The sequence below is a fragment of the Dipodomys spectabilis genome, unplaced genomic scaffold (genome assembly GCF_019054845.1).
Source record: "Dipodomys spectabilis isolate Male_0828 unplaced genomic scaffold, ASM1905484v1 ptg000256l, whole genome shotgun sequence".
Taxonomy (NCBI): domain Eukaryota; kingdom Metazoa; phylum Chordata; class Mammalia; order Rodentia; family Heteromyidae; genus Dipodomys; species Dipodomys spectabilis.
In genome coordinates, this window is record NW_024870933.1 from 796,002 (window position 1) to 822,677 (window position 26,676).

A 26,676-nucleotide genomic window follows, 5' to 3' on the forward strand; every position below is an offset into this window, starting at 1 on the left:
CCATAAAAGAAAAAGCAGATTTGTTTTTATTGGCTATCAGGTTTTTGTCTATTAGTGCAATAAAAAAGGAAAGAAGCTAACATGTTTGATGTGTTTCACATCTGAATAGTTTTATTATTGAGAGAGTGTTATCCATACAGCATAAATGCACCTATTCAGAGACCTTGGGATCATGTTTAAAGAAATATTGATATTTAGATTTTCTATAGTATCAATTCAGCTATAAAATAGTGCTCCTTGAAAAAAATCAGTGAATTACTTTTTTTAATGACAAAGGTGACATATTTCTGAAATTTATAATAAATTCATGATAAATTTATTATAATTTACAATAAATACTAAGATACTTAGGAAATAATTGAAACATTGTAGTTGTACAAACTGCTTTGTCATTTATGTACATACTTATGGTATTTTGTACATGTTTATGATTTTTGTATATACATAAAGAATTCAGAAGTATTCCTTCTAGATTCTAGGGCCACAAAATAGTTGAATTATTAAATAAAAGAATGAATGAATGAATCTGATTTGGGGAGGGAAGGAGAAGTACAGAAGCACTGGGACAAAGGATGGACTTTACCAACTAGACACTTGTTGGGAGGAGGAGGGAGGAAGAAAAAAACTGGGAGAAAATGAGGGCAGGGGTGACATTGTTCAAAAGAAATGTACTCAATATATGACTCAAGAAAGTGTATCCTCTCTGTAGATCACCTTTACAATATAAAGTATTTAAAAAATGAATAATGAAAGCTTCAAGGAGCATTATTCAAAAGAGAGAACTTTGGTCTCTCTCTCTTTCTCTCTCTCTCTCTCTGTGTGTCTCACACACACATACACTCACACACACACTCACACACACAAAGAGTATTTGACAAATTTCCCTTAAGCAGAATCTGTAATCTGTGATTACAGAGATTTCTTTTGCTATTGGTCCATCTCCTACATATTAAAAAAAAAAAACTTTAAGCTCAAAGAAACAAAAGTGAAAGTAACATAAACAGAATATCTGAGTGCACAGATTGAAAGAACTCTTGAAAAAAGATTCAGATTATATGTGTGATGTCTCTGTTTCAAACAACATACACCTTTTGTAGCTGCTGGGGTATGAACAGCACCATTGAAGAAAATATGCACATGCTAAGAATGTAGTTGAGTACTCTCAATTCATTCTTCACATGACACAATTGAACTTCCACTAATGACATGGCACTTGTCAACAAATCAAAAAATTTTACACACTACAGATTATTTAACTTTGTGGGCACTATTTGCCTCGTGTGTGTGTGTGTGTGTGTGTGTGTGTGTGTGTGTGTGTTAGTCCTGGCGCTTGAATTCAGAGCCTGGGCACTGTCCCTGAGACCTCTTTATTGAAGGTGAATGCTCTATCAATTGAGATATAGCTCCAATATAGCCGTTTTTGGGTCCTTAATTGGAGATAAGAGGGTCACAGACTTTCTTCCCTGGTCTGGCTTTAAATTGTAATCCTCAGATCTCAGACTTCTTTTTTTTTAATTTATTTATTTTTTATTGTGAAAATACTGTACAGAGGAGTTACAATTACATGGGCAAGATAATGAGTACATTTCTTATCAAGCATTGTACCCTCCTCCTTTGTTTCCCCTTCCCATTCTTTCCTATCCTCGACCCGCACCCCCCCAGTCCTCCTGGCTCTCCGCCTACCCCCCCCCCCCACGAAAGTTGTGAAGTTCGTTTTCTACATAATGACTTGTACATCTCATTGTTGCAATGGGTCCACTTGTATCCCTATTTAAACGATTTGTTTTTCCTCTTCCCCTCCACAAATTATACTGACTTCAAATACAGTGAAAGCAGAGGTAATACTGTGGGGGAGGGACATACAAAGCAACAAAGAAATCATCTTATAAATGTGTTAGACACAATCTCATGAAAGAAAAAAAAATTTGAATACATATCTTAGGGTTCATTTCTCTAACATCACCTTATCTGACCTTTTCTGCTTGACTCATACATATACTAGATATTGCAAATAAGGGAAAGCATGGGACCTATGTTTCTTTGGGCCTGGCTTACTTCACTTAATATAATTTTTTCCAAGTCTTTCCATTTCTTAACAAATGGGGCAATGTCATTCTTTCTGATGGAGACATAGAATTCCATTGTGTATATATACCACATTTTCTTGATCCATTCATCTACTGAGGGGCATCTAGGCTGGTTCCATATCTTACCTATAGTAAATAATACTGCAAAACTAAAGCCATTTCCTCTTAACTCAGGAACAAGACAAGGATGTCTACTCTCTCCACTTCTCTTCAATCTAGTATTAGAATGCCTAGCTACAGCAATAAGACAAGATGTAAACATAAAGAGGATCCAAATAGGGAAAGAAGTAGTAAAACTCTCCCTCTTTGCAGATGACATGATCTTGTATTTAAAGAATCCCATAGACTCCACTCCCAAATTACTCAAGCTGATTCAAAACTTTGGCAAAGTAGCAGGGTATAAAATTAACCCTCAAAAATCAATGGCGTTTTTGTATCCAACAATGAGAAAAGTGTGGCTGAAATTAGGAAAGCAACTCCATTTGTAATAGCCCCACAAAAAATAAAATACCTAGGAATTAACTTAACCTAAGAAGTGAAGGACCTCTATGACGAAAACTTTTAAAACTTGAAAAAGGAAATCAAAACAGAACTTAGAAAATGGCAAAACCTCCCATGCTCCTGGATTGGAAAGATCAACATTGTGAAAATGGCGATACTTCCCAAGGCTATCTACAAATTCAATGCGATACCTATAAAATTCCAATGTCATTCTTCAAGGAAATAGAAGAGGCAATCCAAAAATTCATATAAAAGACCCCGAATAGCAAAAACGATCCTCAACAGAAAGAACACTGCTGGAGGAATATCAATACCAAATTTCAAACTCTACTATAAAGCAACAGTAATCAAAACAGCTTGGTACTGGCACAAGAACAGACCTCAGGACCAATGGAATAGAATTGAAAACCCAGAAATGAACCTACAGACCTAATGCCATCTAATCTTCGATAAGGGAGCTAAAAAAATAGAATAGAAGAAAGACAGCCTCTTCACTAAATGGTGCTGGCAAAATCGGTTAATTACTTGTAGAAAACTAAAGCTAGATCCCTATATATTACCCTGCACCAGAATTAACTCCAAATGGATCAAAGACCTCGGAGTCAAAGCAGACACTCTGAAAACATTACAGGATGGAATAGGAGAAACCCTAAGTCTCCTTGGCACAGGTCGAAATTTTCTGAATAGAGACCCGGAAACACAACAAATCAAAGAAAGGTTGGACACATGGGACTGCATGAAATTGCAGAGCTTCTCCAATGGCAAAGGACATAGCTAGCAAGATCAATAGAAAGCCCACAGATTGGGAGAAGATCTTCACTAGCCATGCAATTGACAAGGGTCTCATATCTAAAATATACTTGGAACTCAAAAGATTAAATCCTCCAACAACAAATCCTCAAAGAAACAACTGCCCAATAAATAAGTGGGCTAAAGACTTAAAGAGAAACTTCTCTGAAAAGGAAAGAAGAATGGCCAATAGACACATGAAGAAATGCTCAACCTCTCTAGCAATAAAAGAAATGCAAATCAAAACAACATTGAGATACCAACTCACCCCAGTTAGAATGGCTATAATCAAGAACTCTAATAACAACAGATGCTGGAGGCAATGTGGACAAAAAGGGAACCTTACTGCATTGTTGGTGGGAGTGTAAACTTGTTCAACCACTTTGGAAATTAGTATGGAGGTTCCTCAAAAGACTCCACATAGAGCTCCCCTATGACCCAGCAATCCCACTTTTGGGCATTTACCCAAATGTTTACAAACAAGATCACACTAAAGGTACCAGATCTCAGACTTCTGAGTAGGTAGGATTCTAGGCATGAGACACCTGTGCCTAGCACATTTGCTTTTAGAGATGCATATTTTCACAAAATTGAAGACAGGGAAACAGAAGCTCACACATGATATAAACTCAACTGACCATAATGAGAGTTTCTCTGCATCAACTGAGCTACATAATGCATACACAGGATAAAAAACTCACTCTGTCAAAACAAAACTGCGTGTAATAAGAGGTTTTACTGTATGTATAAATATATACATATATTCTATATATTTACATGTATAGATAAGTATGTATTATTTATTCTTCATGACTAAATAGTCCTAGAGATGCAAGTGAATAGTAAAAGATATATCCAGAACTATGATTAGAATATCATTTTCCTAGTTTTTTGTGTACACATCCTTGAAATGATTATACGTTTTGGAAGCATCCTCCCATTCCTTATTGAATAAAAGCTCAATCAAATTAACCATCTCAAAAGTATTATATGGAAACTGGAACTATATGAACATTCCCAGAGAGGACCTAGCCATGCAGGTGTGTGACCATTCACTAATTGATAAAATGGAAATACTGTTACATTAATATTCCTTGTTTGCACCACCCCAAAATATTTGTAACTCTATTCATTCTTATATTTGTATTAATAATTCAGTTAAATGCTAACATAATTCTTGAAGTTTAAGAAAGAAATATAATAAAATATCTGTAAATATTCTGGGATTGTGGCCAGACTATCCCAATATCATTCATTTTCTTAGAGTAAAATGCAGTTAGTTATACTGTTTTTCTTTTCTTGTTTTGTATCTAACTTACAATCTTATGCTCAAGTCATTTCACTGAATAGTTAGTGAGTTACACAGCCCTGTAATGAGATAGTTAAAATGAATCACAAAGTTTTGTATTATAAGAACATTTTTGTGAATGTATTCTATGTACTTTTTGATGACCCATTTAATTAAAATGGGAAAATATGTTACTTATAAAGCTTAGTTTCAAGTAGAGCCAAGAACAAAATCTATAGTTCCCACAATGAGAAATGCTCTCTAAAATGGAATAAAATGATAAATTGATAAATACAAAATATAATTATTTGTTCATGGTTGGTATTTAATCTTCTATCACTGACAAGAATGTATGAAAGAAACATGAAGTATCTTTAATAACCTAAAGAAAACTAATTTATGAGGAAGTATAGTTGAAATCTTAGAAGTTGAAATCATCCAATTCGTTTTTCACTTTCATTTATAACAATTAATGAAAGCTTTCTGAATATCTTCCCCATTGCTTATCCCGTAAGAAAAAATAAGGAGCCGGATACTGGTGGCTCACGCCTGTAATAGTAGCTACTCCTACTCAGGAGGCTGAGATCTGAGGATCGAGGTTCAAAGCCAGCCTGGGTAGGAATGCTCGTGAGATTCTTATCTCCAATTAACTGAAAGAAAACCGGAAATGTTGCTGTGGCTCAAGCTGGGTTTGAGCTGAAGAGCCGAGGGACAGTGGGCCCAGGCCCAGAGTTCATGTCCCACGACCGGAAAAAAAGAAAGAAAGAAAATCTATGGAAAGGAAAACAGCTTTTAATGACTTAATCTCTCCATGAATGATCTGTCCACACATTTTAAAAAATGAGAACATAGCAGCTGCAATATGGAATGGATTTTAAGATATCAAGTATTCCTCCATGGAAGGAAAGCAGAAATACGACCTCGCTGATTTTCAAATTCACTATTCTGTGTGAAATCATTTTAATTCCATTACTTAAAAGTTAATATTGCTTATTTTGTTGTTGTTGTTATTTTTGTTCCATGTCACACACTTCATCTTCTGTGTGGAATCTTAACCCAGATCCTAAGGGTCAGAATTTCCCTTCATTAAGGTCAAAAGCTATGTACATATGACCAGATAAGATGATGTTAAGCAAAATGAACCCCAAGACAGGGACACAAGTGCTTTTTTTTTTGCTTTCTTGCTATTGTTTTTTAATGTATTTATAATGTACTATGTGAATTTTTTTTTGTTTCTTTGTATGTTCCTCTCCCATGATATAACCTCTGTTTTCACTGTATTTGATGTCGGTGCCCTGCTACTCTAATTTGAGGATGGGAAGGGAAAAAACAAAATGCTTAAGTAGGGATACAGGTTGACCCATTGTAACAATGAAATGTACAAGACACTATGTTGTGAAACAAACTTTACAATTTAGGAGGGAGGGGGAGGAGGGGGAAAGTGTAGTTGTGATGGTGGGAGGGAAGGGATAGTAGGAGAAAAACAAAGGAGGAGGTAACTATGCTTGATAAGAAATGTACTCATTACCTTGCACATGTAAGTGTAACCCCTCTGTACAGTATTTTTACAATAAAAAAGTATTTTAAAAAAGAATTTCCCTTCATTCTATACTTACTACAATAGAGTGTTTCTACTTAGCATATTTTGATTCTGATGAAATTTTCATATTTTTGCTCATAAAATGAATGTTTCCTGAGAGAAGAGGACTAGTCTTCTTTCTACTCTTCCTCTTCTCTTTTCCTCCTCCTCCTCCTGTTCCTTTTATTTCTCTTATTATTATTTCTCCTCCTCCCCCTCTCCTCCTCCTCTTTCTCCTCTACTCCTCCGTTTTCTTCCTCTTCTTCCTTCGTGTGTGTGTGTGTGTGTGTGTGTGTGTGTGTTTGTGTGTGTGTATAACTCAATATCTTTATTCTTGATGGGAACAGTGCTTTTCATACCTACATTGATGACTGAATCAGAATAGAAACTCCATAAATTTATTTGTTTAATAACTAATGTGGAAAAATAAAGCCATGGGCTCCCTTTTCTCCTTTTAACTTTCCTTTAGGCAAAGAAGCCCCAGTATCATTGCACTTATCTAATAATGACTGGGGCATTAATAATAAGATAAAACACCTTCTCAGAATTATATACTACTGCAGACATGAAAAGGATATACCATCCTTTCAAGACAATTTCATAGACATCCATTTCATAAGACAAAGAAACAAACTTATAAAAGAGTTTCAGAATTTTTAACTATCAGGAAAAAAACACAAACTTGTATTCTTCAAGAAAAAGCAAATGTTTTCTGGCCACATTATTTGCTTTAGTACTTCTATAACTAGAACATTAAGTGACAACATGAAAACAAGCTCAATAAACAGATGTTTTCCTACTTTTGGCTTTAGGATTTTTCAAAGTGAAATAAAGAGTTAAACCATTTTCAATAAATTATTATCAAAAGGGTATTTGTGGATTAAATAAAATTAAGGTTTTAGAATTCAAGTAATCTGATCCCATGTTCTTGTTTTTAAAAAGGAAGTTAGGGCTTGAAAATGAATTTATTTAAAAATAACAGTCACAATGAGTTTCATTGTAAGAACATCCCTAAAATGTGCTCCCATTCTAGGAGTATATAAGGTATTTGTACCTGTAACATATATTTTCTTAAAATATCTTGGGATACATTAAAACTCATTTCATATTGGTTAATTACATAGTACTTTTTGCATTGTACATCAATATATTTTCCAACATTTTTAGAAGGTAACAGAGTCTTGCTATATAAAATGAGTCCTTTAAAATTCAGAGTGTAAGTTTTACACGTAAAGTTTGTATAAGTATATCTTTGTTACTCATGGATAATTTACATGGAATTAAAGAATATGAAACCAAAGTAATCATGGTCTCACTAGGAAAATCTTGCCAAGGCTATCTCATTTTGCTTCAGAATGAACAGTGATGAGGTACATATCCTTATAGCCATATATTTTTCCCTTATTAATAATTATGTGATTTAAGAAAGCATAAAATTCATGTCTGTATTTTTTAAGTTATTTTTTGGAAAGTTCCAAATATTTTTATTACCTCAGCATTATATAAATGTTTCATTTTTCATCTTCATCTATTATATGTCATTTAAAAAATTGTCCATTGTACAATAAAAAATCTTACTTTATTGGTATTATTAATTTGTAATGAAGCTTATGTACAAGAATATGACTCCGAAAAAAAGAATATGACTCCAAATGGAAGAAAGTAGTGTTTGTCTTTCTTATAAATGTCAAAAGACTCTATATATGCATTATAATACAGCACATGGTTAACTTTTGCATATAATAACTGCATATTTCAAATTATTTTCTACATTATTTCTACATTATTATTTCATTTTCATTTGTATATGTGGTGATTCCTTAAGTGTAGAAATACATATTTTTTAATGTAATGAAACCCAACATCATTCTTCATTATGGTTTCTGGGTTTCATGATCTGTTTAAAAGGATTTTGTAAGCTGTAAGAGAGTGAAATCGTTTTAATGTTTGTCTGTTTTCTTGAAGTGGAATTAAGCTTGTTCTTAGGTAGAAATCAGTATGGTTTATTTTTAATATGCTATGTGTAAAAGTATGTCACGATATAATAAGCAAAATATGACATATTCACACATGTATATTATGGATGAGTATGATAAAAGCCTATGCTACTGTTTTTCAATCATATAAAACTTTATATCTAAGAATCTAGTTATGATGTTGAATGGTCTTAATATTTGTATCTTTCTTGAAATTTTTATGTTGAAATCTTTACTTCAATTAACAGTATTAGGGAGCAGAGTCTTTTGGAAGTAATTATGACATGAAAGTGGGGCTACTTTGCATAGGAGTAGTACCCATAGAAAGATACCAGAGTTTCCTTTACCATGTTATGACTCAGCTAGAAGGTGGCTATCTATGCACCTAGAAATTAGACATAATGCCATACTAAATTTGATTGCACAAAGATCTTGATTTGCTTGGTATCCAGAATGGTGAAAACAAAATTTAGTTTTATAAGCAACTCATTTATAATACCAAGTCCAAGATACTTTTTGTTATATTCCATATATACATGCCTTCTGATTTTATGATGCTACACTGTGGTGTTTTGCTGCCTGTACAAACCTTCATAAGTTTTCTTCACAAGTTGTCTGATTTCATATAAGTCTTGTGGAAATTGCTTTTTTGGTAATTATTTCCATAACTTTATTTACATCTTTTATGATGAGAATATGAAAGCATAAAATACACGCCATTCTTTTATTATAAGTAGGAATATTTTTTAGCATCTTAGAGTATTTGACAGAATTGCAACTGAGAGTTCTGCCATTGTTTTTGTAGATAGCTGCAGAAAGATATACCACAGGTATCACTTAGTAGCTCTTCCTTTGTAAAAGAGTTGCTTTTCTCTAAGTTACACTGTCAGTTCTGCCCATTCTATTTTATTTTGTCTCATAATTTCCCCACATTGATGCTCATCTTATCTCTATTTGCTCTCATGATTATTTTACGTGAATCATAGACACAGTGGCTATGGGGAAAATGACAGGTCATTGTATTCAGGCCTTTGTATCCAGTGCAAGTTATTGCCAGACACTTATATTATTCCCTGTAGGAATATATTTAATCTCTTTCTGAATGCCTTATTGATGTTTCCTTCATGACCTCTTTGGGTGGCTATTCCATTGTTAAATTGCTCTTGCCTTTAGGACACTTCCTCTTATAAGTAATTTAAACATGCCCTTCTTATGTCTTGTAAAACATTCTAAGACGATCATGAATGATTTTTCACTCTACTGTATATTATTTTATCCTTTCTAGTAAAATACCTCATGTCATGGGAGGTACGCTTCCCATTCAAATTGTAGGCCATCCTGAAGAAGTTCAACTGATTAAGGCAATTTCTTCATCTAGAAAAAGAATATCTAAATGAATGTTCTCTAAAATTCCTTCAGACCTAGTATTCTCAATGCCAGTATACATACATGTTGTTGAAGAATTTCTCAATATCTTTTCCAGAGTGTAATCCTGTAATATTTTAAGAATTATGTGCTCAAATCGCTTATGTGTACCTTTCAACCATCTAAAATTTTAAATTATATCTTATGGAATGAATATCTACATTTATTGAGTATTCATTTTTTTATATATTATTGAACATATAGATTTGAGATGATTTTTCTTATGATATTCTCTAGTATTATTACAATTAATAATTCACACATACATGTATAATTCATAAAATTTATTTAATTAGAAAATACATGCACATTTATGACTGTACTGGGACTTGAACTCAGGGTCCAGCACTCTGTGCTCAAGTCTGATATTCTACCTCTTTGAGCCACTCCTCCATTTCCATCTTTGGCTGATTAACTGGAAATAACTCCTATTTTCACTGTATTTGATGTTGGTGCCCTGCATCTTGTATATACACTTCTGTAATTTGGGCAGGAGGAGGGGGAAAAAAAACAAAATGAGATGTACAAAACACTTTGTTGAAAATGAACTTTACAACTTCATTTCACTTAGAATCATTTTATATGGTAATACGTACATAACTTTTGACCTTTTCTGCTTGTCTGGTAAGATTATCCTACATGTATACTGGTTGTTGCAAATAAGGGAAACCGTGGGACCTATGTTTCTCTGGGTCTGGCTTACTTCACTTAATATAATTTTTTCCCAAGTCTTTCCCTAAATGGACATCCTAAATGATGTCTAAATTCTGATGAGGATATTCTCCTTGGCTAACAGAGTCACCTTCTGACTATGTACTCATGTGCTTTTCTTTTATGACCCACCTCTTCTGCCTCAGAACGCTGTTCTCAAGCCACATGTACAACTTCCTCAATATCTACCATAGTATCACTGGACTCTATACCTATGCCATTTTATTTTATTTTTTATTTTTATTTTTTATTGTGAGAATACCATACAGAGGAGTTACAATTACATGGGCAAGATAACGAGTTCATTTCTTATCAGGCATTGTTGCCTCCTCTTTGATTCCCCTTCCCATCCCTTCCCATACTCTCCCCACTTCCCCCGATCCTCCCCCCCACACCAAAGTTGTAAAGTTCGTTTTTTGACATAATGACTTGTACATCTCATTGTTGCCGTTTTAAAATAGTCTTTATTCACTCTTAGGAACTCAATTTAGATTCTCCTTGACGAATCTCACACTAGTTAAGCATTTCCTGACATTTGATTTCCTATCTCTACACTCTAAGTGTCCTTTCTTACCACTTTCTGTATAAATTGATATCACATTGTTTTGTAATACTCTGTTCATTTATTTGTTTTCACATTAGACTATAAACTGAGGATCTGGATACTGTTCATCATATTCATTTTCACCACTACCACCACCACCACCACCACCACCACCACCACCATCATCATCCTCAATTAATCTCCTCTTACTTTCTATTTCCCAGTGCTTAATATAGGAGGTATAGATGTTAAAAGTAATCTTGTTACTGGAAAATATATTTTAGCAAGTTTGTAACCATATGAATTCGTAAGTATTACTATTGACATTGCTACATAGTTTACATATAAACTACAAAATCTCTTACGATCAATAAGTATGTTGAATAACCACCTCTGTCATATAGGCAGGACAGCAGAAGAGCAGATAGGACGCAGATAATAAGTGGCTACTTGCCTGTGCAAAACAAATGTAGAGGGTTGGGAAGAGAGAAGGTGACACTTTTCATAATAGAGTAAAATATTAGGGCAAGTAAAACAGTAACAACTCAAAAAACGTGACCCCATTATCAAGTATCTGGATTTAACATAACTTGAGTTCCTGCTGCCATGGTCATTCACTGCCTATTCCAATATATTAAAGTCATGATTTTCCCCTCTGTGGTACAGGCAATCAGAAATTATACTGGCTTGCTCTGGTTACAGCTCTACAGAGAAGATAGAACTTTTTTTTAACTTGTCTTCAACTTGAATCCCGTTTATATTAAATGCCTGTTACAATATTCTAATGACTATTGGAATAACTAGGAGGGCTATATAAACGATAGCAATTTCATGTGTATAGATTGAATGAGAACATTCTCCCACTGGCCACAAATAGGGTATTGGTCAAGGTCTACATTTGCCAGATATGCTGGAGTCCATATTGTCTTGTTTTTAGTGCCTAGTCAATAGGATGAGTAGATAGATGCTTCAAGACAGACTCAACATCTTCCATGTTTTCACTTTGTCTTGAATATTGTATTCCTGGGTCTAGTGGGTGAGAGTTGGAAGAATGTTTGATCAATGCTATCTTTCCTGGTATACACACATTTACCAACTACTTCCCTTAACCCATGACCAAAACAGACTATGTTTACTTTGTGGGGCTCTCTTGTTTACCTCTTTTTGGCTGGCTATCACATCTTCCTTTCTTTTTGTCTGGATGTCATTTCAACTTTGCATCTATATTATGGTTTTACAGCAATTATCAACCTACTTCTTCATATAAATGTTCAGTTACTAGACATTATTTTCACAAAGAATCAATTTCCTTATATTTTCAGTGATGTTAGAAAGATAAAGGAGTATTGTTAATAGACAATTTATGTCAGTGGCCAAGTTTAATTAAGAATAATTTTCCTTAATCATTGATGTTGTTTTTAGAAATCAATTATTTCCAAAATTGGTAGATACTATTGGATAATGAGAGATAAAACACAGAAGTTGGATAAGTTGCTTACAAGATGGTTTTATAACATCTGCAAAATATAGCTATTGATATTGCTTTAAGTGACATATGTTTCTGTATTTTTGAACTGATGACATGCTTTGGACTTTTGAAAGAGTAGCAAAACAAAATTCCTTCAGAATTAAAAAAGAACTATGTGAAATTGAGAATTTGCTAATATAAAAAAGGTAAAGAAATAAGTAAGATGAGTCAGACATAATAACTTACCCTAAGAGAGAAATAGCTTCAAGTGGAAAACCAATTCTTCAGAGGACAAAGCAGGAGAATAACTGGTTCAGAAGAAACACTTGTTCCTGAAGTAGGAAAAAAGCAGATTGATAACAATTGTGGGATGACGACTGAAGAGAGCTGCTTCTGTCCTCATAAATATTGAGGCCTGATTGCCCCCATTATTAAACTCTATTGTGAAAATTAAGAAAGCGATGGAAGAACAGGAAGCCATTGATCACTTGGAAAGGAACTAAAATATTTTCAGGTCAAAGGAAATTCAGTTCTGGGACTGAACGTATGAGAAAATAAACAGATAGATGTAACTCTAGAAATGAAAACTTAAATTAACAACTTTCAAAGAGTTTAATGGAAAAGAATCATATATAGTCCCCAGATGACTGAATTTATTCACATTTCTCTTGCTATTGAACAAAAGTACATTTTCCAAAATAAATGAAGTCAATGATATTTTTCCACCTTGCTTCATACCAGTCTATAATTATTGAACGAGTACTTACACATATCCAATATGATGCCTACAGAGAATACACAGTGTTCTGTGAAATGGTGAGAAAGTTAAGCTGTTGAGCACCAGAGTTCTGGTGAGGGATGTGAGGGCATTTAAATGTATTATGCTGAGAGTGGAATAGTTTTCTATGCGATTTTGAGAATCTTTCCTGTTTGAGCTGCATCTAGAATTTTTTTCAATTTCTAAAAGCGAGGGGAATAAAACATCAATAGTACGGATTATGAAGTTCATGAAACAGATACAGAAAGGACCGCATATAAAATATAAAGATAATTCATAGAGAAAGTAGATTTTTATAAACCATCTTAAAGATTTTTTTTTAAAAAATATACAACTAGAGAATGCTGAATACATTTATGCAAAGAATAAATGATCGCAAAATCACCAGAGAGAATCATTAAGTTTTAAGTGATTCAGGAGAAAAGTACAGGATAGAATGTCACCTAGCATAGTTCCTTGCCATATCTTTATAATGATTTTGTTAAGCAAATCGTTCCTTTGTGAAAGAATTTAAAACCAAATAAATTACTGATGTGCAATCAGGATTGAGACAGAATATCTCTGACCTTTGGAAATCTGGATTAATAAAGAAAGTGTGGCTAATTCCAGAATCAAGAAAAACAAAAGTCCATGGAGTCAAAGATAATGGGTACTTTAATCATATCTCCTAAATTTCAACTTTCAGCATACTTTTATTAATCTCCTTATCTTGGCACCTAATATGCCATAGAAGACCTTTTGTTTAGCCCTCAAAAACTGTTCAAGAGTTATATATCAGTACGTTTTGCTCTTTGGGGGAGAAAAGGTATATGTTTTATTTAGGCTCTACATTCTCTAGCATGAGTGACTCTATTGTATAAATGGCTGAAAAATGAACATCTTTTGGCTACATTCCCTTCCTTGTAATATTACATTCCAGCTCTATGGATGGTGTCTTTTTTGCTACAAAATCAATGATTTGCTCTGAAGTCCTTATTTGTTTTTGTGAGTACACTTTCCCTGAAATTTCTATGTATTTCCTGCATTATTAAAGGCCATGAAGTTTCCTAAACTAACCAGCAGTATGGTTTAGCTGTTTCTTCAGTTTCTCTAAAGAAATATTTACCTTTATTACTTTCATGACTTCAAAAGGTTTATTGAAAACACTCTAAGCAGTCACTCTCTGAAACCTACCACAACTCTCCTCTTCCCTTTGTACTTTGCAATCTCTCTTTTCTAAAAATAATGAGACTATAATGAGACTAAAGTAATTATTCATTTGTACAATTAACTAAAAGAAATTATTTTTGCCACTTAATATTCCATCATTCTCAACTCTTCTTTTTATTTTCTTGGTAAAATTCTTAGGTAAAGAAATCTTCCAAATAGGACTAGATGTGGTTCTTCACACCTATAGTCCCAGCTACTTAGGGAACAGAGATAAAAGGATATCAGTTTGAGTAGGTACTGGTCAAAAGCCTAGATTCTGTCTGGGTGGGCAGGGATGGTAAGGGGAAACAAAGGACAAAGGAGGAGGCAACAATGCTTGATAAGAAATGTACTCATTACCTTTCTCATGTAATTGTAACCCCTCTGTAAGGTATTTTCACAATTGAAAAAACTTATTAAAAAAAAGAAAGTTACAATTATGTAAATTAAGTCCACTGAACTTGGCCAGGGATGAAGCTAAATTTTATTTGGTTTTCGTCATTATACAATTTGAAGTATACTCTTCAAGAAAAACAACAATAATACAAAATTAAGTAGAGTAATTCTGGACAGCCAAAACCTAAAGTGTAACTACTTTACTGAGCATAAATCTGATTTAGTACCTGGCTGCTTTGCAGAAAGAGCAAGCCAAGAATGTAGCAAGTCATTACATAATTCCTATAATGTAAGTCGAGTACTGAATGCTTACAATTTCCATAGCATTGTTACAATAAGGTTACTCTATTTTATCACTAATTTGCAAACTATGAAACTGCTGGAAAGAGGCTAAATAACTCAAGGGCATGTATCTAGGGAATGGACAGTGATACTGTGACTATAAATACATTACATATAATCTATGCAGTAGAGTTTCTTCTTGAGTCTTAAGTAACTTCCTATCTGTAAGAGAGATTTAGACCAAAGATGATATCAAAAGTAATGAATGTCTATTTGCTGTCTTTTCACTAATGCTAATTTTGCAGGTAATCAAGATCAGCTAAGATCTCAGCTGGGTTTCATATCTCATCAGTGTTCCTCATGGAGCAATCACCACATTAGGACTTCAGTAGTTGATTCTCTCCACAATAAATTAAATGTGTTTTCATACCCTATATTGTATACCCATATATTAGCACAGGACAATTAATCTGTACAATGAAATAACATATAATTATTTTTCAAGAATTAGGTCCAAATACGGTCTCCAGGACAATTCAAATTCTTGGTTAGAAAATCAGTAGATTGTAAATCTTTCCTGTACCGCAATAAATACCCTATAGGATATCGTTGAACTATACAACTGGTAAATACCCTAATTCTCCTTTGCCAGCCACACATGAATATATATTCTCTTATTTTTGTCAAATGAACTAACATACATAATTTTTCCAATGTGATCTAACATAGTTCTTTAAGGAAAAAAAAAGCCTCTTCAATGTGACATATATTTTGGTTCAGTATTAAGCAATTATAAACTTAAAAGTGTAGCTGAACTCTCTATAAATCACTGTTGTAGAAATTAACTACATATTTTCCTTGTAAAGATCTATAATTTTGCAGCACTTATAATTTTAAAAATTTTCTGTATCTTAATATAGCTTTGGTTCATTTCAGTTCATTTCCACCTAGAGTCCTAATTAAAGTGATAAAGTTTATTATAAAAACTTTTATCAGCCTGTCCCAATTCAGTAACCAAAAAGCTACTGTGATACTTTTAGAAACAATGAGCAAAAGCAGGGATATTCAGATTCATCTGTAGGTGTAGTAATGTCAGCGTATTACAGCCAAAATTTGTAATTTTTAAAGCAACAGTATTTCTCAAAGTGTACTTTACGATGTATTCCATAAGTTCAGGCTGTTTATTTTTTTTTAAGGAGGTCATCTTATTTTTAGATTCTTCAAATCATTAATATATTCTTGTTTTCCCCATATTCATAAAAACTTTTGATAATGAATCTCTGCTTTATTAGAGCTTCAGGCTTTTTAAAAGTTCAATTTCACTGTGAAGTCAAGGTCTTAAAATTCCTTATGGGTAAATGCTTTGTGTTCTATTTTTCATCTCATTTAGTAGATTAGTTATGGCCTTACCGAAACTTTCACTTGATATTTTATTTTTTTGTGTTTTTGTGGGTATACATGTATTTCTGTATGCATGAAATAGTAACTCTTTAAAGTGCATTACCATACTAAAAGCAAATGACAGTAAAATGTCATTAAATAAAAGCAATCCCATTAGTTAATCTGATAAAATCCACTTATTTAAATGGTGTTTTGGAAGAGTCCAAAATAATTTGTTTCTTTTACAAGTAATGCATATTTTGTTGTCTACTTGTTTCTCTTTATTTCTTATTCATGAGAAATACATGATTTTAAAAGAAATAGAAAAAATATCTTAAAAACTGAAATAAGTTTTCCAAGCATATATGCCACAAAAATAAGAAAGATGTGCACACATTTCTTTCAAATAAGTACCCTCACAGCACACTTCTTTATGACACATGAGTTTTGTTTTTACCTAACATTAGTTAGACAAATCAGGAAAAAACAAATATATGGTATTTGATTGCAATTTTTTTATTGCAAGTTAAGTTCAGAGAACTTTAACTAGAAATTAAAACCAATGATATTTTTCTGTTTGTAAAGAAATAAAAAAGATTATGTTAAGTGAAGTAATTCATCACAGAGAGACAAGAAATGCATGTTTTCCCTTATTTGTGGAAGCTAGATTTGGCATATATATTTAAGCATATAATTTAAAAGTAAATACATTGGCTGGTATGCAAGTGTTAACAAATGTATTAATTAGATTGAAGGAAGATCCAAAATAGTCGAATTTCTTAGAAAGGCAAAATTCAAGTACAGCAAAATAAAACACTAGGAAGTGGGTACTTGAAAGAGGTGGGATAGTGTCAAGAGGAAAGAGATAGATGAATCAAGAGAAGAGAGGGAGAATGCAGTTAAGGATCCAAGGTACAGACTACAAACTTATGAAGAGTGAGGGAAGGGTGGGTAGGAAAGGCATGGGAAGAATGCTGAAAGCGGTGATGTTCATCAAGATATATTCATAAACTGATTTGTTAAATGCCAACTCCATTGTACAACTACTTATGGATAATAATTAAAAAAAAGATGACAAGTGTGTCATACTATATATATATTTTTTGTTTGTGGTTTATTCATTTTATCACTGACCTCAATTTTTATGTAATGCATCATAAATTAAATGAATATAAAATGTATAGACACAATTTGTTCATCTTTACCTAAAGCTTTACTAAAGTATATTTACCCTGGATGGTATTCTTGATGTTCATTATTTTTCAATTTCATATTCATAAAAGGTACTGCCTGTATTTTTGATGAATCCTGGTTTTACTCAATATTAATATTATGAGGTCTCTCATCTTTTTCAAGTTTAGTAATAACATAATTTTAGGGATATACCATTTACTCACTTGTACTATTAGAAAATATCTGGATTATGAACACATTTAACCAAAAATATTTGCATTGGCTATTACTTAATGTTATTAATACTATTGTATTTTTCTATATGTGTGTTTACATTGAAACATATTTCTTCACATAGGTCTTTAATTATATAGATTTAGTTTATAAACTATCAATAATTGAAATTGCTGAATTTAGGGATATTTTCCAACTGTTCATATTTATTAGATAATGAAATACATGCAAAGTTATATTATTCAATAATTTTGTCTATATATGAGAGTTCTATTACTCCCAGTCACAATGAACATTTAGGTTTAAAACTTGTTACCAAATTAACTGGTAAGTGGGCTTGACACAGTACATCATTTTGGGTACACTTATCTTGGATAACCATAGGAATTGAATACATTTTAAATATAGAGATAGATAGATAGATAGATAGACAGATAGATAGATAGTAGTTAAAAAAATCTCTGTTGGAATGCATGGTAATTTTCTTTTCTATTGACATTTTTGTTTTTCATTTGGATTTGTATGAATTATTTATATATTCCCTATTTCATACTTTTATCATTTCAGAATTTTCCAAGTATCATTTTGCAGTTCTGGATATAGTTTCTATTTTTCCTGACATGTTATTTAATAAAGTCAAAGTTTTAATTTTTAGGTCAAAATCGCCTTGTTCTATGTTTCATACTTTTATGCCTCATTTAAAATGTACTATATAATTAATTTTTTCTTAAATATAAAACTTTTGTTTTAGGTAACATTTAGTGCTCCTACCAGTATTTTTGTATATGGTTTAAATAGCATTTTTATGAAATTAATCAATTAAAACTATATTACTATTTTCCACATATCTGAACATCCAGTTCTGTCATTTCTCCATGGAGACATGAATCTCTAAAGTTCTTTCTGTAGTGATCACTTCTGTTTTTTGTTTTTTTTTTTGTCTTTTCTTTTTTGGTACTAGGGATCAAACCCAGGACATTGCCCTTGCTAGGCAAGCGCTTTGCCCCTGAGCTACATCCCAGCCCTTGACCTATTTTTTTTTTTTTTAATTCGGGCTTTATAGATGTCCAACATGTTCTTGATTTTGGTATATACTAAGGAAGTTTTCTCAATTTGTCTTTGTTATATGCATATTGGATAGGCTTTATCTTTGCTCTTCTATGTCTAACATAGACCTGATTCATGAACTCTCAAAAAACAAAAAAACTCGAGCTGAGGAGGTAGCTCAGTGGTAGAGTACTTGCCTTGCATAAGTGAGGCCCTGGGTTTGATTCCTCAGCACCACGTAAGCAGAAAAAGCCAGAAGTGGTGCTACAGCTCAAGTGGTAGAGCTCTAGCCTTGAGCTAAAGAGCTGAGGGACAGCGTGCAGGCTGAGTTCAGGCCCACAACAAAAAAAACAAAAACAAAAAACCCTCATTTGATTTTGGTTGAGATTTTATTGAATCTGTGTGTGAATCCATATAAGTTCATGCTAGGCTTCTTTATTTATGTCCTTCATATTGTTCATTAATATTTCGTATTTCTTTATATAATATTTTGTATATGTTTTTAGATTCATTTCTAGAGTCCTTTATTTGCAATGGTTTTGCAAATTTACCCTTATACTACCATTTTATAGCATCTGTTAGATTTTTATCCTATATTTTTATATTGTACTTTTTAATATTTTAATTTAAAATTTCTTTCTTGAATTCAAATAATTTATTTAAAATATTTCACAATTTTTTTCAAGAAATCATGCAATCTGCCCATTGTTATCAGTTTATCTTTTTTTGTTGTTATTGTACTACTCTTAAAGCATATCATTCTGAAGTAATAAGCAATGTCAAGATAATAGCAATGCAAGCAAACAAATAAAAATGTAAAATATTGATTAAGATTATAGTCTTCCAATTAAGGAAAAAGGAAAACATACTGCAAAAAAAATCTCTTCATGTATGTATGTATCTATTTATCTATCTATCCATCATGTATCTATCTCTCTATCTACATATCTATTTTTATATGTAGACACAACTGAACTAACATTAGATTTTTATTCTCTGGTATTTCTCCTTATTGGAAAGGTGTATGTTAACTTTTTTTTGGTGATTCTTGTCAGAACAAAAGAGTAAACTATATAATCCAACTCAGGGTCAAGTCAATATCAAACTGTATGATCCAGATAGGCCTCACAGCTATAATCCTTGTGGCTATGACTCTCAAGGGTTTGGATTCCAGGTATGTTCCACCATGTCAGGGTTAAATATACTAACCTCTATATATTTAACAAAATGTAAAGCAATTGAAATCTTTACCATTTTCCAAAATAGTTTTAAGGCATAGAATACTTTAATTCATCATCTACTGCCTAATATTCTATTGTTGGTGCTGCTCCAATGAATCCAGGGTCTTATAAATGCTATGTAATATTCTATCTCTTGTTTCACAACTCCAGCTCTTTTGTTTATATTTTGTTTCTGAGGTAAATTGTTGCACACACACACACACACACACACACACACACACACACACACACACACACACATTTTGCCTAGGCTCATCTCAAATAGTGATTCTCCTGTCCCCCTGTAGCTGGGATTCCTGCTGTATACCACCATGGTCAACCAAAACATTGTTTCTTTGGTAAAAGAAGGAGTTATACTTTTACTGTCCTATCATTTTTAAAGAGAGAATTTAACATGCAAATTTGCTTTGGCTCTGGATTTTTCCTGTTCTGTTTTCACAGTGATACGTATGACCACGATCTGTTTACAAATGGGAAAAAAAGGACAATCCAATGACTTTTCTCATGGTTCATTGCTCTCTTACTCAACTACTAACTCAGACATTACTTTCCTTCTAACAGATTTTTTAAATTTATAGTATTTTTATTGTGTAGCTTTCAAACAACTTTGTCTTCTAATAGTTAAATTGTGATTGATGGCCATTTTCCTTAGATGTTGAGAGATATGTTAGGTATCTAAGGACACTTGAGAGATATAGGTTCAAGAAAGGGAAAATTACTACATCTTGATGTGAAAATCATGTTTTAAGAAATTAAAAATATGTTAGGGGTTTTTTTGTCCACAAAGATATCAGTCACTTAAAGCACAGACTGTAATTGTAACCAGAAATAGTATACTGGCATCATGTATGTTGTTTCAAAATTATAAGAGGTTTTGTGATTTTTGAGACAATTAAACACCTCTTACTTTAGTTCTTTTAATAAATATAACTGCATTCTTAGGTTTGCTAAAATTCTTAAGTGAGTTTAAGATTTGGAATGGTAATTTTAAAAGAATATGTAGTCACTAAATGCTGTTACTATTTTTGCATTTTTCCCCAAAAGTAGGAAGATGCTGTTTTCTTATTAAGCAACTTTACACAGGCAGGAGTTATTAAGTTTGGGAAGGTAAAAAATCTGAAAAAAATAGACTTAGAAAGTAAATTAAAGATGAGAAGATCTCATCATTAATTGAAGCTACATTTTTTTAAATCTCAATTTGGACCCTTTGATTCTTAACTTGTTTCCCTTCAGAATCAAATTATTGATTTTTTTTTTTTACCTTGGGCTATAGTGTAACATTTGTCAAAGTCTCTTAATAAAGATCACCAGTATCCTTGTTCAAGACACTTTTTCTCAGAAAACATCCCTGGAGATTCTAATTCAATAGATCCATGTTGGGTTTTAGGAATCTTATCTTAAAGTGTTGCAGGGATCTCTGGGGAATACAAACATATGACATCAGCCCAATGAAAAAGATGAATGTTTCCTGTTCCTATCTAAACTGGAGACCAAAAGAGATTTCAGAGAATTTCATTGGACTTCATTGTGTTTAGTTTTATTCTAAAATGATGATAATCACACTGTTCCTTTGTCATCTGTCAGCTGATGGTTATAAACTGCTTCTGACTTTTGGAGGCCCAATAAAAATTATAATAGAAGACAAGTGATTATCAAAATTATAGATAAGCTTTTATTTTTAAATGTTTTATTTTAATTTTATTCCCCCAATCAATCAAGCCAGACTCATAATAACATTTTCTTGAAGCTTCTTGAGAAACAACACATTTTTCTCTTTCTTCTATTGACCCATTATATAGATGATACATTAGAAGCAAACAACACTAGTAACCTCACTGAGAATGCATGTGCTGTCAGGAAAGGGCATTCATAAAAAGGGAACAGGTGGATCAGATCAGAACTCCCATATTGTAGGGTAGCTGACTAGAGTGTGGGTATCTATGCTTTTCTTACTTTATTTTACTTTCTAAGAACAGCTTTGTGAAGAGACTGATTGAATTCACGAGATTTCTGAAATTAATAAGGCAGACATGCATAGTAGAGTGAATGTTAGCAGCTACCATAAAAATACAATGTGTCTTCCTATTATATATGACACATACAATGTGTCTGTTTATTATATATTTCTGAATACAATAAACCCAGTTCTTACAGTAAAGGTTTCACAATGGCTCTCTATTTAATTAAAAATATTAGATGCTGAGGCATAAGTTACAGATACATTAAAATGGTCATTCTAAAATATGTTCTCAAATCAACAGGAAAGGTTGCAATTGAGATACATTCAGCCTGTTTACTGAATGTTATGTATATTTAATTGGAAAATGGATAAAGATGATGCGGTCCCAGACCTTGCTGCTAATGTGATCCTGCTTTTCCATCTTCACTTCCACGCCACTAATTCACTAGAACATATATTGTTATCAATTCTGATTATTTAATACAGTCATGCAGTTCATTTGTATTTAACATTGTGAGTACTGAGGAAGGAGAATTAGACTCTTAACAATGAGATCTCAGTGCATAATGGACAATATGCCAGGTATTTAGTTTCAGTATGTTCATTTCTATTCACATCTCAATGTACTGTGTGGTGCTTTTTCCCTTAATTTAATTTTAGTACCATTATTGTATCTTCTGTTTAATTTTTTATAGCTAGCTATAATTAAGCTTTTATCTGAAAGTCATTTTAAACCCGTAGCATCGTTGTCATGAAATTGTTGGTAATATGTGATTACATTATGTTGTCTTTTGCCAGGACTGTCTTGTAAATGAAGCATTATCCTCAGAGATTTTCTTGGCTGAAAATGTAAGTAATTAAAAATGTAAACAAATATTATCTCTTACATATGCTGCAATAATAAATACTTCAGTATAATACAAGTTAATGTCTCTTTGGGGACTAGGTTTAATCCTGCTACAACATGTTTTATAAATGGACAAATAAATGAGTAAGCACTTAATATCTTCTGTACTCTGGCACACAGATGTCTATAGGTTTTATGTGTTCTCTCCTTGGGTATTTACACATTTCTTAACTGGCATTATCAATAATATTATAACATTATTTATTGTCTTATAAAAATACAAACTATGGGGAAATTAAAAATAAGATTACTCATCAAAAATTTCCAAATAGCATCCAAATAAGTAATAGCACAGGGAAATGGGAGTTCTTTGCCTATAACTTGTATGATTGAAATTAATCATATTTTCAGATATCATATAGGAAAACAATTTGGTAATATATATAAAAGCTTAAAATGTGCATGATACTGTATCTACTAATTTATGTCTTAGAAATTAACCTGAAATCATTTATATATCCACAATGAAATGAATACATGATTTTTATCATTATAAGATAATGATAACTACAAAATATTATAAAGAACCCAAATGAACATATGTGAAGATTAGAAAAAAAATTTTTTGGGGGGGTCCGGTCGTGGGTCCTGAACTCTGGGCCTGGGAGCTGTCCCTCAGCTCTTCAGCTCAAGGCTAGCGTTCTACCACTTGAGCCACAGCGCCACTTCTGGCTTTTTTCTTTTTGCTTATGTGGTGCTGAGGAATCGAACCCTGGGCCTCATGCATGCAAGGCAAGCGCTCTACCACAGAACCACCTTCCCAGCCCAGAAAATTTTAACGTGGTAAATATATAACAAAGAAAGTTAAGAAAGCAAGATATAGTTAAAAATGCTATAGTGCAAAGGATTTATATTGCATAAATATCAGCAAACAAAATATAAATCAAAGACAGTTTCCCAATGACTATTTACATATGTTTAACAGAACCAATGATAGAAATAACAGAGAGATGCTGGAGTAGGAGACACCAGCCTTTACCCACAGTAAATTAATTATGTAGCTTATCCCCAGGAGGGTGCAAATGTTCAATTAAAAGCCAGCAGCCATGTGGCAGAACAAAAAGTACAGAATCATTTCACATAACTGATCATTTTGAAAACTGACTTAACTCAAACAACTAGAAGTAGCTAGCAACAAAGAAAGGTGAGAACTTTTATCATCAGCCACCCATTGTCACCAGTGCCTGGCTCTCCCAAGGAACTTGAGAGCCTTTTCTACTGAGGAATTCTACAGCTGCTGCCATACCACACCCATGGACTTCTTGATTCTTTCACAGTAGATATCCTTTCAAGTGCATAAGTATAAAATCTGTTGTCATGTTCTACAAAGGACAACATTAGCTTTCATCAACTTCAGGACACTGCTGTACCCAAACATTCAAGATATTCCCTCTATGGCTTCCTAAACTTGAATGCTATGCAATCTTACATAGGTGCACACAGGTGCAAGACCCTGGAGCTCTGGTCACTTCACACACACACACACACACACACACACACACACACACACACACACACACACATGTGTCTGTACACTTCAGACTAAGTTCTGCTGTCACTCCATGTGGGTTTGAGCTTAAAATCAACATAGCCAACACAGCTTATGCATTTCACCCCAGATATGTAGTCAGTCTCTGTGTGTTTATGCTCCAGAATATGCCTATACATCTCCCATGTAACACCTTCATAGCAGACAATATAGCCAACATTCTAGACATACGCATATGCATTCTAGGCATTTGGGCTGTGATTGTTCTTCACTTGTACATTTTCCCAAGCTCAACTCTGCTACAGTGAGATTTTCCACAGCCTGGATTTGAGTGTACTGTAATTCTGCTTACCTGTACTCTCAACGACATATCTCAATTGTTCCATAAGCTTCCATGTTTTGCACATCATTCCAAAACTGAAGTGGAGTTATATACACTACGGTCACTGGCACTATTCTCACTCTTGGCCCTGAAGCTGCATTACGTCCATGTGAACCTGAGTTTCAGGCCCTGGGTCAAGGGCTGTTGCAAAGGTGCTAGGTTCAAGCACTAGTGCCACTTCAGTGGAGAGAATAAATGTGAGCTTGATCTAGTGTCAAAGGGATTCTTTAGCCATCATTTCCTTTATAGAAAAAAAGGGAGTAGGAGAATCCCAATAGTCTCTCTCACCCAACACCCAAGTAGTCCCTTGTTTTTGTAAGTCCCTGCACTTGAACACTAAACAGACCTTTAGTCTTTGCCCTCAGCTTTGATGGACCTTCATGAAAATCATAACTGCTCCCTCAGAGTCAAAACACCACACCTCAGTCATTTGGTACTGTGCCACCACTCAAAATTAAAGGTCTTTTCAGTCTATGAAACCAGTTGGTAAAGTCCAGAAGAAGTGACTTTTCCATCAATGACAGAAAGCTATGCAAGGCTGCAAGATTAAACAAACCGAAACAAAGCATGACATTATAAATTAAGCACAATTATTATTTTTATTAATACAATAATAATAGCAAATACTATAACTGACGTTAAAGTAATGCAAATCTAGGATTTATAAGAAAAATTGTTCTGAACAATTTTTTTTAAAGAAGCCAAGTAGCCAAACAAGAACATGGAGTCAAATCAAGGTCAACTATAAGGCCAACAAAAAGATAGTAATCATAGAAAGAAAAAGAAACAGAATCTCTTATGAAGATTATGTTGAATGAAATAAAAAATGTAATAAAGTAAGAACAGAACAACCAACCAGTCTGAATGAATGAATATAAAGAGGGAATTTGAAATTAGCAGTTAGGGAGGAAAAAAAAGAGACTATTTTTTAGAAGAAGTTTTTTTTTTTGTTTTTTGTTTTTAAATCCAGACAAGTGGACCAAGAGGTGTATGATGAGAATTCTAAAGAGAACAAGTGGCAGGAAAATGACTTAAAGGCATAATTGCTGAAAATTCTTGCTAGAAACCTCTCAAAACTGAAGAGCAAAAATAATATTCAGACAAATGAAGCTCCAAACACGAAAACATGAAGTTCTTCTGCACTACACAATATAAACAGCATTCAGAAATCAAGTACAAAAAATTCTGAAAGTATCAAGAGGCATGATAGGCCAGGGAACGTTCATAAGTCTATTGATGGGTTTCTCAGTAGAAGTCTTGTGGAATTGAAAAATAAATTGATTTAAAAAGTGTTAAGAAGGATGGGAAGGTAGCTCAGTGGTAGAGTGCTTGTTTGGCATGCATGAGGCCCTGGGTTTGATTCCTCAGCACCACATAAACAGAAAAAGATGGAAGTGGAGCTGTGGCTCAAGTGGTAGAGCGCTAGCCTTGAGCTGAAGAGCTGAAGGACAACATTGGGGCAGGGAGGGCAGAGTGTTAAGAATAGTATTGTACTCTTTATCTGACTTATGTACTCTTTATCTGACTTATGTAACCGAAATCCCTCGGTACATCATCTTTGAAATAACAATATATAAATGAAAATAATGTAAAGAATAAAAAAGAAACAAACCTGTGATCAAATAAAAAATTGCCTATCAAAACTATTCTTCAGAAATGAAGGGGAGGAAAACCACACAAACAGAAGATGGAATATACGTCATCTCTATATCTGGCTTCAAACTGCTAAGGAGTTCCTTTAAGATAAAAAAAAAAGACACTAATTGGAAAGGTGAAAACATAGAAAAACATAGGAAAGTATGAAGTAACTGACACTGGTGTGTACCTACATTATAGTATGGTACTAGTAGT